The 12,547-nt window shown below is 44.2% G+C and overlaps 1 protein-coding gene across 10 annotated transcripts in view; it reads right to left on the reverse strand.

Moving 5' to 3' along the window:
* The window catches only part of FGGY (FGGY carbohydrate kinase domain containing), a 523,600-nt gene that overhangs the window by 63,182 nt on the left and 447,871 nt on the right, over positions 1 to 12,547 (reverse strand). The window lies entirely within an intron of this gene.

The raw sequence follows: 12,547 nt of genomic DNA on the forward strand, positions 1-12,547 counted from the left end.
CAAGTAGCAGAAATGGATTTTAAACCCATATGCTTCTGATTTCAGAGGCCATGACTTAACTGCTATAGAATTCTGGGTAGAATTGTAATGCACATTAAAAAAAACAAACAACAAACAAAACAACAATGAAAGGCCTTTTGACTTCTTCTGTTAAAGACTCCACCAGTGTGAATAAGTCTTTGCTGCTCCCGGAATAGCCTCATCTAGTTGGACTGGCAGCTACCGGGCCAGGAACAGGTGGGACTGCTAACATGGTCAGGGACCAGCCTATGAGAAAGTGGCTGAACAAGCTGTCCAGTCCTGTTTCCAGGATCCGATACAAATCTGATGGGGATGCCACTCGTGTGGGCTGGCACTGGAGGGAGGAAGCTGGGTGCTGGAGTCTTACGTTGAACAAAGAGGTAAAAGTGCCCCAGATAATTTTTATTATTAATTTGTAATAAAAACAAATTATTCAGAGAAGGGGAACTGGAGGTATGTTATTGGGCACAAGTGGTACAGGATTGGGAAGCTGAACCAAGGGCACTGGGTATGGCCAGGAGCCAGGAGGTGGCGGGGTTGGGGAGCAGCGGGGGCAGGGTCTGTGCAGAGGATACAGTGAAATGTTCCAGACGGGCTGTGAGAAGTACCAGGCTGTGGCAAGGAGTCTTCTCAGTGGGAGGTCCCCGACCCTGTGGTGTAGAGGCAGGGCTGTCAGTATGCAGGTGATGGAGTGGGAAGTGTGTGCATGGGCGCTCAGTTGCTCAGTCATGTCTGACTCTCTGTGACTCCAAGGACTGTTGCCGCCAGGCTCTTCTATCCATGTTTTTGTTTTTTGTTTTTTTTCAGGGAAGAATAGTGGAGTGGGTTGCCATTTCCTCCTCCAGGGGACCTTCCCGACCCAGGAAACGAACCTGCGTCTCCTGCATTGGAAGGCAGGTTCTTTATCACCGAGCCAAATGGAAGCCCTGATGGGGTGGGACAGAACAGCCTTAACCCCAGAACCATCTCTGAGGTAAATGTGCCTCAGAGACCATGTGAAAATGACTAAGAGCAAGGACTCTGGTGCCACACTGCCTGGGTTCAAAGCTTAGTTTCTCTATTTACCAGCTGCGTGACCACAGCCATGTTGCTTAACCTCTCTATGCCTCTGTCTCCCCATATATCCAAAGGGGATGAAAATGCTCCCTATCTCATGGGGTTTTTATGAAGATTAAATATATAGAGAGAAATGGCTAGAAGACAACATGAAAAGTGCTGGTTCCAGAAGTATTTACATATTATCTACTGTTCTTATTATTACCACCTCCAAAAGTTGATGAGAAAACACACAAGATGGTGTCTAACTCCAACAGCATAAAATTCCTCCCCTTTCCCTCTTCCTATACAAGTGCAACTTTAGCAGTAGAGCCAGGACTTGAACCTAAATCTTCAGGCTCCAAGTCCTATATACCTCAGGCATGGCTGTCTGGTAGAAAGGTCTAAGCAGTGCTGGTCTTGGCCCTCTGACTACATATACATGCCCCTCTCTTCTTGCCAGATCCTCTTTAGTCATCCCAAACCTAAGCTCTTACAGCTCAATCCAAGGAGGGCTTGGATACTGCATATCACACTTGTGGGTTCATATTCCCTCCTTCCTGATGAGAGAGTCAGTTCCTAGGAAGGTTGATAAGAAGTCCAGGGTCCCCAAGGAGGAGATAGTGGTTTGGAATTCTCAAGGAGGAGGAAAGAACAAATGTCTTTTTTTTCCTCTACATTACATTCTCTACATTTTTCATCTACATACAGTCTTAGTCACACAAACTTTTTTTTTTTTCTTTAAGCCAAGAACTGATGATTACACAACAAACAACAACAGTTTAAGCTCTGTACTAAGGATTATATAACAACAATGTATCCTGCTTGAGGACAGTTTATCCTTCCTAAAAATGTGACTAATCCTGATATCTTAGAATGTATATTATGGGAGTGGGTCCGGTAAAGTCTTTCTATTGTTAGGTTCTACTCCCATTATCTTAAAATGTAAAGTGCGAAAGTTCAGTTCAGTTGTTCAGTCACTCAGTCCTATCCAACTCTTTGCAACCCCATGGACTGCAGCAAGTAAGACCTCCCTGTCCATCACTGACTCCTGGAGTTTACTCACACTCATGTCCATCGAGTTGGTGGTGCCATCCAACCATCTCATCCTCTGTCATCCCCTTCTCCTCCTGCTTTCAATCTTTCACAGCATCAGGCTCTTTTCCAAAAAGTCAGTTCTTCTCATCAGGTGGTTAAAGTATTGGAGTTTCAGCTTTAGCATCAGTCCTTCCAATGATTATTCAGGACTAATTTCCTTTAGGATTGACTGGTTTGATTTCTTTGCAATCTAAGGGACTCTGAAGAGTCTTCTCCAACACCACAGTTCAAAAGTATCAATTCTTCAGTGCTCAGCTTTCTTTATGGTCCAACTCTCACATCCATACATGACTACTAGAAAAACCATTGCTTTGACTAGATGGACTTTTTTTGGCAAAGTAATGTCTCTGCTTTTTTAATATGCTGTCTAAGTTGGTCATAGCTTTTCTTCCAAGGAGTAAGAGTCTTTTCATTTCATGGCTGCAGTCACCGTCCTCAGTGATTTTGGAGCCCCGCAAAATAAAGTCTGTCAGTGTTTCCATTGTTTCCCCATCTATTTGCCACAAAGTGATGGGACCAGATGCCATGATCTTAGTTTTCTGAATGTTGAGTTTTAAGCCAACTTTTTCACTCTCCTCTTTCACTTTCATCAAGAGGCTCTTAAGTTTTTCTTCACTTTCTGCCATAAGGGTGGTGTTATCTGCATAACTGAAGTTATTGCTATTTCTCCCGGCAATCTTGATTCCACCTTGTGCTTTCATCCAGCCCAGCATTTCGCATGATGTACTCTGCATATAAGTTAAATAAGCAGGGTGACAATATACAGCCTTGATATATTTCTTTCCTGATTTGGAACCAGTCTGTTGTTCCATGTCCAGTTCTAACTGTTGCTTCCTGACCTGCATACAGATTTCTCAGGAGGCAGGGAAGGTTGTCTGGTATTCCCATCTCTTGAAGAATTTTCCAGTTTGTTGTGATCCACACAGTCCAAGGCTTTGGCATAGTCAAGAAAGCAGAAGTAGTTGTTTTTCTGGAACTCTCTCTCTTTTTCAATGATCCCAGATGTTGGCAATTTGATCTCTGGTTCCCCTGTCTTTTCTAAATCCAGCTTGAACATTTTGAAGTTCATGGTTCATGTACTGTTGAAGTCTGGCTTGGAAAATTTTAAGAATTACTTTGCTAGCCTGTGAGATGAGTGCAATTGTGCAGTAGTTTGAGAATTCTATGGCTTTGCCTTTCTTTGGGATTGGAATGAAAACTTATCTTTTCCAGCCATGTGGCCACTGCTGAGTTTTCCAAATCTGCTGACATATTGAGTGCAGCATTTTCACGGCATCATCTTTTAGGATTTGAAATAGCTCAACTGGAATTCCATCACCTTCACTAGCTTTGTTCATAGTGATGCTTTCTAAGGCCCACTTGACTTCACATTCCAGGATGTCCGGCTCTAGGTGAGTGATCACACCATCATGGTTATCTGGGTCATGAAGATCTTTTTTGTACAGTTCTGTGTATTCTTGCCACCTCTTCTTAATATCTTCTGCTTCTGTTAGGTCCACCATTTCTGTCCTTTATCGAGCCCATCGTTGCATGAAATGTTCCCTTGGTATCTCTAATTTTCTTGAAGAGATCTCTAGTCTTTCCCATTCTGTTGTTTTCCTCTATTTCTTTGCATTGATCACTGAGGAAGGCTTTTTTATCTCTCCTTGCTATTCTTTGGAACTCTGCATTCAAATGGGTATATCTTTCCTTTTCTCCTTTGCCTTTTGCTTCTCTTCTTTTCTCAGCTATTTGTAAGGCCTCCTCAGACAACCATTTTGACTTTTTGCATTTCTTTTTCTTGAGGATGGTCTTGATCCCTGCCTTCTGTACAATGTCATGAACCTCCATCCATAGTTCATCAGGCACTCTATCAGATCTAATGCCTTGAATCTATTTGTCACTTGCACTGTATAATCATAAGGGATTTGATTTAGGTCATACCTGAATGGTCTAGTGGTTTTCCCTACTTTATTCAATTAAAGTCTGAATTTGGCAATAAGGAGTTCATGATCTGAGCCACAGTCAGCTCCTGGTCTTGTTTTTGCTGACTGTAAAGAGCTTCTCCATCTTTGGCTGCAAAGAATATAATCAATCTGATTTTGGTGTTGACCATCTGGTGATGTCCAGGTGTAGAGTCTTCTCTTGTGTTGTTGGAAGAGGTGTTTGCTATGACCAGTGCATACTCTTGGCAAAACCCTGTTAGCCTTTGCCCTGCTTCATTCTGTATTCTGAGGTCAAATTTGCCTGTTACTCCAGGTACCTCTTGACTTCCTACTTTTGCCTTCCAGTCCCCTATAATGAAAAGGACATCTTTTTTAGGTGTTAGCTCTAGAAGGTATTGTAGGTCTTAATCCTTCATTTTAATCCTGTTATCCTTAAAGTGTAAACTGTGGGGGTGGGTTTGGTAAAATTTTTACAACCTTGAGACATTCTTTTGATTTATTGTAATAACCAATTAAAAAGTATATAACCCCCTTGCTTAGATTTTTGAGGGGGGCACTCTCCATCTCCCTTCTGATGTCTATTATAGAAGCCTTCTCTGTCCCTTTTTCACTTTAATAAAACTCTCCTACACAAAAGCTCTTGAGTGACCAAGCCTGGTCCCTGGTGCAGAAGCTAAATCTTCTTCAGAGATTATGAATCAGATACTGTTCACCATAAGCTATCACTGACTTTCCCAGCTCCCACCCAGCTTGACTTTGTTGGCAGAGTAGTTTCCTCATTATGGCATCTCCTGCTCCAAAGCATTCCATGGCTCCCTACTGCCTGTGATGAGAGGTATCATAGTGATCCAGGTGTAGAGCCTCTAATCTCTGGTGTTCTCCGTCTGAGTCCACGGGCAACTGTAGATTACAGGATCAGAGCAAGCGAGGACAATTTTACCAGCAAAGCCTAAGAGTATACTGTATGAAAGTGAAAGTGAAGTAGCTCAGTCGTGTCTGACTCTTTGCAACTCCGTGGACTGTAGCCTACCAGGCTCTTTCCTCCATGGGATTCTCCAGGCAATAATACTGGAGTGGGTTGCTATTTCCTTTTCCAGAGGATCTTCCCAGCTCAGGGATCGAACCCGGGTCTCCCACATTGCAGGCAGACGCTTTAACCTCTGAGCCACCAGGGAGTATACTGTATGGACATATCTAAAACCCCAACTGAAAGCACATGTATCCACAGAAGAAGTGAACAACACAAAAGCCCTGTGCTGTTGAACTAAGCATATGGAAGATTTCTGATTTTCCCATTAATATTTGATTGCTACAGTGTAAGCCTCAATGTTCTCATCTGCAAGATAGGACAATACTAATTGTGCATCACCGATGGGTTGTTAGGGTTAAAGGAGAGTATGTATCTAGAGTGCCTGGGTCAGCAACCCTTTGCCAAAGTGTTACCATAATTAGCACTATCATTATTCTAAAGCCCTCTCTCAGCCTTCAAAGTCCTGTACAATTTGTTCCTACTCTCTTTACCCATTCACAGGGTCGTTTGATGGATTGAGATAATGGGTATAAAATCGTCCAGAAGTCTGCTGAATTGAAAACACACTCTGGTAGAAGAGAAAGATAAGGTAATTGGAATTGACAGTAACCTGCAAGGGGAGGCAGAAGGAAAAAGAGAACCATGGAGGAATGCAAAGGATTGCTAAGGCAGCAGATATCAGGCATCTCCTATGTTGCACTAAACAATTCATATATATTACATGTAGGATACTGGTGAAGATCACAAGTTCTGGATCAGGCCACCGGGTTCCACTCCTAGTTCTATCTGTCACTAACTAATGACCTCAGTTAAGCTATTTAAAATACCCATGGCTTATTTTCTTCATCTTTCAGTTGGGATGATTTATAGCAAGGGTTGACAAATTTGTTTCTGTAGAAAACCAGATAACAAATACTTCAGGTTTGGTTGGACATATAGTTTCTGTTGCAACTACTCAACCCTGGAGCTATAGCATGAAAGTAGCCACAGAGTAGACATGAACAGATGTGCATAACTATGTTCCAAAGAACATTATTTGCACAAATAAGCAGTGGGCAAGAACTGCCCATGGTGAGTAGTTTGCAACCTCTAATACACACTTTACCTCATAGGGTCTCTAGAGGATTGAAGAGAATACTGTTCATGCTCTTATTTTTATTTATTTTTTCTTTTTTAAAGCTTTTATTTTTATTTTTTAAAATTAATTTATTTTAATTGCAGGCTAATTACAATATTGTAGTGGTTTTTGCCATACATTGACATGGAATCAGCCATGGGTATACATGTGTTCCCCATCCTGAACCCCCTTCCCACCTCCTTCCCTATCCCATCCCTCAGGGTCATCCCAGTGTACCAACCCTGAGCACCCTGTCTCATGCATCGAACCTGGGCTGGTGATCTGTTCACATATGATAATACACATGTTCAGTTCATGCTTTTACAACAGTGTTCACACACTGAAATTGCTCAACAAATGTTCGCTGTTGTTATGATAATGAACCCATGGAAGAGGTGTTAGGATGGTCTTTTCTAGGGAAAGAAATTAAATCTCAGAAATAACCAGTAACTTCTTCAAGATCTGGTACTGTCTAATAGCAGCTGAGTCAGACTCAGAGCAGAGGCTGGTTGGTCTTTAGAGTCTGTAATTTTTCCTCTGTAATTTTGTCAACTTCACAGATTTTATTAGAACCAAGACCTTACTGCACAGACCTGCAGAGAACCTGCAACTCTGGTCCTTTATCTACAAGTGTTTTGGTACTTGACTCAAAAGCTGGTGATACCCAGAATGCTGAAATCAGGACTGGGATCCAAATGAGCACTGTAGGCAAGCCCTTGTCTTTATTTCCCTTGAGTCTTGATCCAAGTCAGTGGGGAACAGGTGTGGAATTCACGTTCACCCTCTCTTGGGTGCTCACAGTCTCAGCCTTTGCTGGCTCTGGCATCGGTTTCCTATGACACCGATGGATCAACTGCCTTTGGGGAGCCCTAATTAAGTGCACAAATAGGGCAGCTTTCCCAAATCTCACATTAGTTCTGCTGTGGAATGCCAGAATTTTCTACCATGGAAAAATGCTTTATGCTCTGACTCTTAACAAACACAGCAAGTTCAAATGCATTTCTGGGGACGGGGTGGGGGACAAGAATCCCAAGCTGTTATGTGAGAAGGCAAGGAAAGAAAGGGCTTTTCTTGAAAGGGGGGAAAAAAAGGGCATCCAGAAATGTCACCAAAATGCCCTGCAAACTCTCCAGCTTGCCTTGAGCTGTTCTTTGTCTGAAGAACTTGAAAGTGATTTATGTCTCTCTTTCCTTGGGTCAGCAATCAGCTTCTTAAACCTGAGACTCTGAAGCAGGTATTGACCAAGATTTCTTTCCATATGGATAAAAAGAAATACACATGGGATAAGAAGAAAAAGTAATCCCAATTAAACGGAACAGATCTTGTACATTTCAAAACTGTACACCTCTGCAACGTGTTATTTCTCTTTTCCCTCCTCCTCCCCTTCCTCCTCCCTCTCACTTCTCACCCCAAAGCCCAGTCTGCCAATGTCTATTCTAGGGAAAGCCTCTCTGGTTCTGTAACTGAGAAGAGGCCATAATGGTTGGTTTTGAGCATGTGGGCTTAGCACTAATCAGCTGTCTGCTTTGTGTCTAATGCCACATCTTTGGGAGTAAAACTATTTAGGCTACAGACCCCCAAAAGGCTCTGTGTACTGTCTATATCCAGATTTCAGTGGACCACTGTGTTGATGTATTTTCCCTCATCAAAGGATGGAAAGCCGGTTGGCCTTCGACTTAATGCTCCTACAAAACAATACAATGGTGGGAGGCGCTGTGCTGGGAGTCGCAGAGATTTACCACCACAAGGGGATCTTCCAGGCTCCAGGCTGGCAGGACAGATGCAACCCTTCAACTGCCCACAAGTGGTTCCTGCTGCTCCAGGAGAGATGAAAGTGAAAGTCGCTCAGTCATGTCTGACTCTTTGCAACCCCATGGACTATACAGTCCATGGAATCCTCCAGGCCAGAATACTGGAGTGGGTAGCTGTTCTATTCTCCAGGGGATCTTTCCAACCCAGGGATTTAACCCAGGTCTCCCTCATTGCAGGCAGATGCTTTACCAGCTGAGCCACCAGGGAAGCCCCAGGAGAGATGAAGGGGACTTTAATAAAGGGAGTCATAGTTTATTAACCCAATGAACTCTCTTTTGAGTCCTGGACAATTTAATGATCAATTAATAATTAGACTAGGACATCAGACATAAGCTGGGTTTGTCCTGGGTGTGTTATTATTTTCCATTTTATTTCTGTGGACCTCTTGATGGTTGGGAAATTTAGAGAAATGATCTCTAGGGTCACAGAAAACTGAAAGTTTCAGACTTTGAATTTCGATTTTGATGCCCTTATTCTGTGTTGCCTCTTCTCACAGATTCCACCAGACTTTAGACTTCACAAAAGCAAAGACGTACCTAGAAACTACTGAAATATACAATTACTAAAGGTATGCCATTCGGATTCCAGCAGCTGGGGAAGAAGCTCCATTCCTAACAATCAGGAAGGGCTATCTTCCTGGAAGCCCCAGCTCAGGAGTTCCCAGTCCTTTTGGAGATCTACAAAGAATTGTCAGCTTCTTATTTTGCTTTGCCATTTGTGCTCAGAAGGTCAGTGCTCAGTTGTGTCTGACTTTTTCTGACCCCATGGATTGTAGCCCGCCAGGCTCCTCTGTCCATGGGATTTCCCAGGCAAGAATATTGGAGTGGGTAGCCATGTCCTTCTCAAGGGGACCTTCCTGACCCAGGGACTGAACCCGTGTTTCTTACTCTCCTGCACTGGCAGGTGGGGTCTTTACCATTAGCACCACATGGGAAGCCCATATAAGCACCTTAGGAAAAAAACAACCAACCAAAAACCTACTCAACTTTAGTCTGGCCATCATGTCCTAATGAAAAAGAGTTTTAAATGGGCAGGAAATCCAAACAAGAGGGCTTAACAAATACGTATAGCTGATTCACTTTGCTGTACACAGAAACTAACACAATGTTGTAAGGCAACCATACTCCAATAAAAGTCAAGTAAAAAGTAAATCCATATACCACCAAAATATAAATAAATAAATCCAAGAAAAAAAAGATTTTAACACTAAAGGTGGGGGAGCGGGAAACAGTTATCATAATCTCAGAATATAGGGAAATCATTTAAATTGTTCACATACAGTTTTGGTAAAACCTTGACAGACTGCCCTCACTTTTTCATTTCCCCTCTACTAGTGACGTTCTGTTAAAGAGTTGCAATAAGGATCAATTTTATGGGTATGTCACCTGTGCAGTCGCCCAGGGTCCTGTGCCAGGAAGGGCTCAAGCTTGGGGTTCTGTGATTTGCAGGCCTTCCCTGTTTGGAAATTCTTGATTTTATCTTTGAATGTGTGCTTTGCAGATGAAGGGTGATGGAACAAGGGAGCATGTGCTGGCGGGTGGGGGAAGACCTGCTACTGCCTCTCCTTTTCTGGGATCAGTTCTTGGCTATGTGCTCCTTGCCTTTGGGCGCTTTACCCCACTTCCTCACTGCTGAACACGTACCCCCAGGGTGGCACGGGGAGGGGGCAGTACAGGGACAAACACAAGTGTGGGGAGAGCCAGGCCAAGCCATGAGCCTGCCTGTGGTGTCTCAGGGCCAGCCGAGCAGTGCCTCTCCCGCCCCATGCCCCACTGCCATGGAGTGTTGCACAGACACCTGGGAAGCTGGAAATCCCTGGGGCTGGCCTGTCAGCCAGTGGCAGGTGCCCCTCATCAGTTTCTTGACTTTCAACAAGTTCTATTAAGGTTAGATTTTATCTGCAATGGATTAGCCTGTGCTAGAAAATGAACTTCACATTTTAAGGATGAATGAAAGGGTCTTTAATGACTTCTGCTTACCTGACAGTGACCCATTCCTGACCGGTCAACTGGAGTAACTGTGAGGAGCAGAGAGTGGGGTCAAGAAATTAACCATCACCATTAAAACCAATGTCTTCCCAGGTGACACTAGTGGTAAAGAAGCTGCCTATCAATGCAGGAGACGTAAGAGATGGGGGTTCAGTCCCTGGGTTGGGAAGATCCCCGGAGGAGGGCATGGAAACCCAGTCCACTATTCTTGCCTGGAGAATCTTACGGACAGAGGAGCCTGGTGGGCTACCGTCGTCCATAGGGTTGCAAAGAGTCTGACACAAAGTGACTTAGTGTGCATGCATGTCACTGAGAGACCCTGGCCCCTAAAGAGCCCCTACACTCCCCTTCTTGTAAGTAGATTCTTTGAGCAGCAGGTTCGATAAGCAGATGTCCTTGTGGAAGGCACATTCCCCCAGGGGCTAAACACCTGCCTGTTGGGAGTCATTTCCTGCTTGGCCTGGATTGATTGCTAATTGTCATCCTCACTATCCTTCACGGGTGGGTGGCTCTTCACAGATTAGAAAGTACACACCAATCTCATTTTCTCTAGCCTGGTGAACTTGAAAGAGCTTATACTTTGGAATTTTGCACCAATCTACATTCAGGTCCCAACTCTCTCACTTTCTAGCTATGTGGCTTCTTGGTCCTTGTTTGTAAATGGAAATGATAGTATCTACCTACCCCACATAGCGTAAATTGAAGATTAAATGGGTTTATATAATCCAGCATATTATCAGACAATCAATTAGCATCGAATCCTTTCTTCTTCCTGGCCTTCCCCTGGAGATGAGAAATGATGCCTGGGGAGGCCTTGTCTCACCTGGGAAACCCACCCAACAGGTGCTGAGCCAGGCACCCTCCCGGTCTGGGCACCTATCCATTGTTTAAGAGGTTGCACTGCCATAACAGGAAAAAGCCCTGGACAGGGGAGCAACGAACCCTGGACACCTGAGAAGCTGCATCTCAAGGATCCAGATTTGGGCCCACAGAACTAGCTTTGACAGGTGAGAGGAAACACTGAAAGGCGGGGACAGACGTGGAGGGGAAGGCAGAATACAACAAGGAGAAGCACAGCGTCCTTCCTACATCTCCTGTCTTTCAGCTCTGCCCTCTGAAGAGGCTGGTGGGAACTTCGTGATTGTGCTGGGAAGGCTCAGGAGGGCAGCACAAGATGTGCTTTAGACTAAGAATCAGGAAGCCCTGATTCTAGTCTCAGATTTTCTCTCTATAACCTTGGGAATGTCACTTCCCATTTGGGAAACAAATGTCTCCATCTATTAAATGCATTAGACGAGATGACTTAAGTCAATCTCATCTTTGATACTTTATTTTTAATTAGAGAAAGGATAGCTATAAAAACATATTCTATAACCAGCTAGGGCAGGCCCACTGAACCAGGATGGACCCCTTCAAAGCTGTGGCTTTAGGAAGGACTGGCTCTAGACCAGGGTGCTGGTTTCTTGGGCAGGCCATTTGGTGAGACTTCACAATGACTGGTCATCTGATGATTCTTGTGTCTCTACTCACACCCAGGGCACCTCGTGCAAATGGGCTGTGACTGACTTGGTGAACAGTAACAGATTCAGACATTTCCATGCGAAGTGTTTGACAGTCCTCTCCAAACAGAAGGAGCACAGTGGGCTGCTGTGACGAGAATTCTGGGGAGTACTATTTATGGCTGTGTTTTGGTTTACCCTTGGCCTAGTACACAGGGTACAGTTGAAAATGGCCCCTGCTGAAAACCCTTTCTTAGTCTTTAGGGGCAAAATGTCCAAATTTTTACATGCAGCCTGTCAGCTCCAGACCTGCTGCCCCTTCCTCCACCTCCTCTGGTCTCCCAGAAAAGCAGGGTCACGCCCCTACTCCACCCTGCTCCCGCTGGGCCTCTGAGTCATTCCCAACAGAGGCGGGACATATATTAACAGCATGTCATTAGGGATTTGGAGCTGGATAGTCCTGGGCTCAAATCCCAGTTCCTCCACTTGTTAGCTGTGTGATCTTAGGCAAGTCACCTAACCTCTCTGACCCTCAGTTTTCACCAGGTGATAACTGGAAATAACAGGACCTACCCAATAGAATGATTTTAAGAATCACAAGGAGATACATCACTGAACTAAATCCTGCCAGACACCCTTCACTGTGTTTCTCTCTCTATGCAAACCATTCTGGATGATATGTAAAAACCAGGCTTGTGCTCAGATTCCCTTTTGAGTTTTGGCCCTTTTTCCTATCTTCTGGTCCAAACCCAGCAGAATGGATTGGGCATGGGCTCTGGCGGTGCTGCTGTTCCTCCTGCCCAGGGACTCCTGACTGCAGGCAGGAGTCTTTCCATTGATGGAGATGTAAGTAACAATAACAGTTAATTTTATCATGCACTTTCTATGTTCCTGTTTTATCATCATTTCCTCCTCATATCAAACCTAGAGGTAGGCACCACTCTCAATCCTATTCAACAGATCAGGAAACTGAATGTCACAAAGGTTTAGGTCCAAGGTCAGAGTCAAGAGTAGTGGAGGCT

The sequence above is a fragment of the Bos taurus genome, chromosome 3 (assembly GCF_002263795.3).
Source record: "Bos taurus isolate L1 Dominette 01449 registration number 42190680 breed Hereford chromosome 3, ARS-UCD2.0, whole genome shotgun sequence".
NCBI classification, from domain to species: domain Eukaryota; kingdom Metazoa; phylum Chordata; class Mammalia; order Artiodactyla; family Bovidae; genus Bos; species Bos taurus.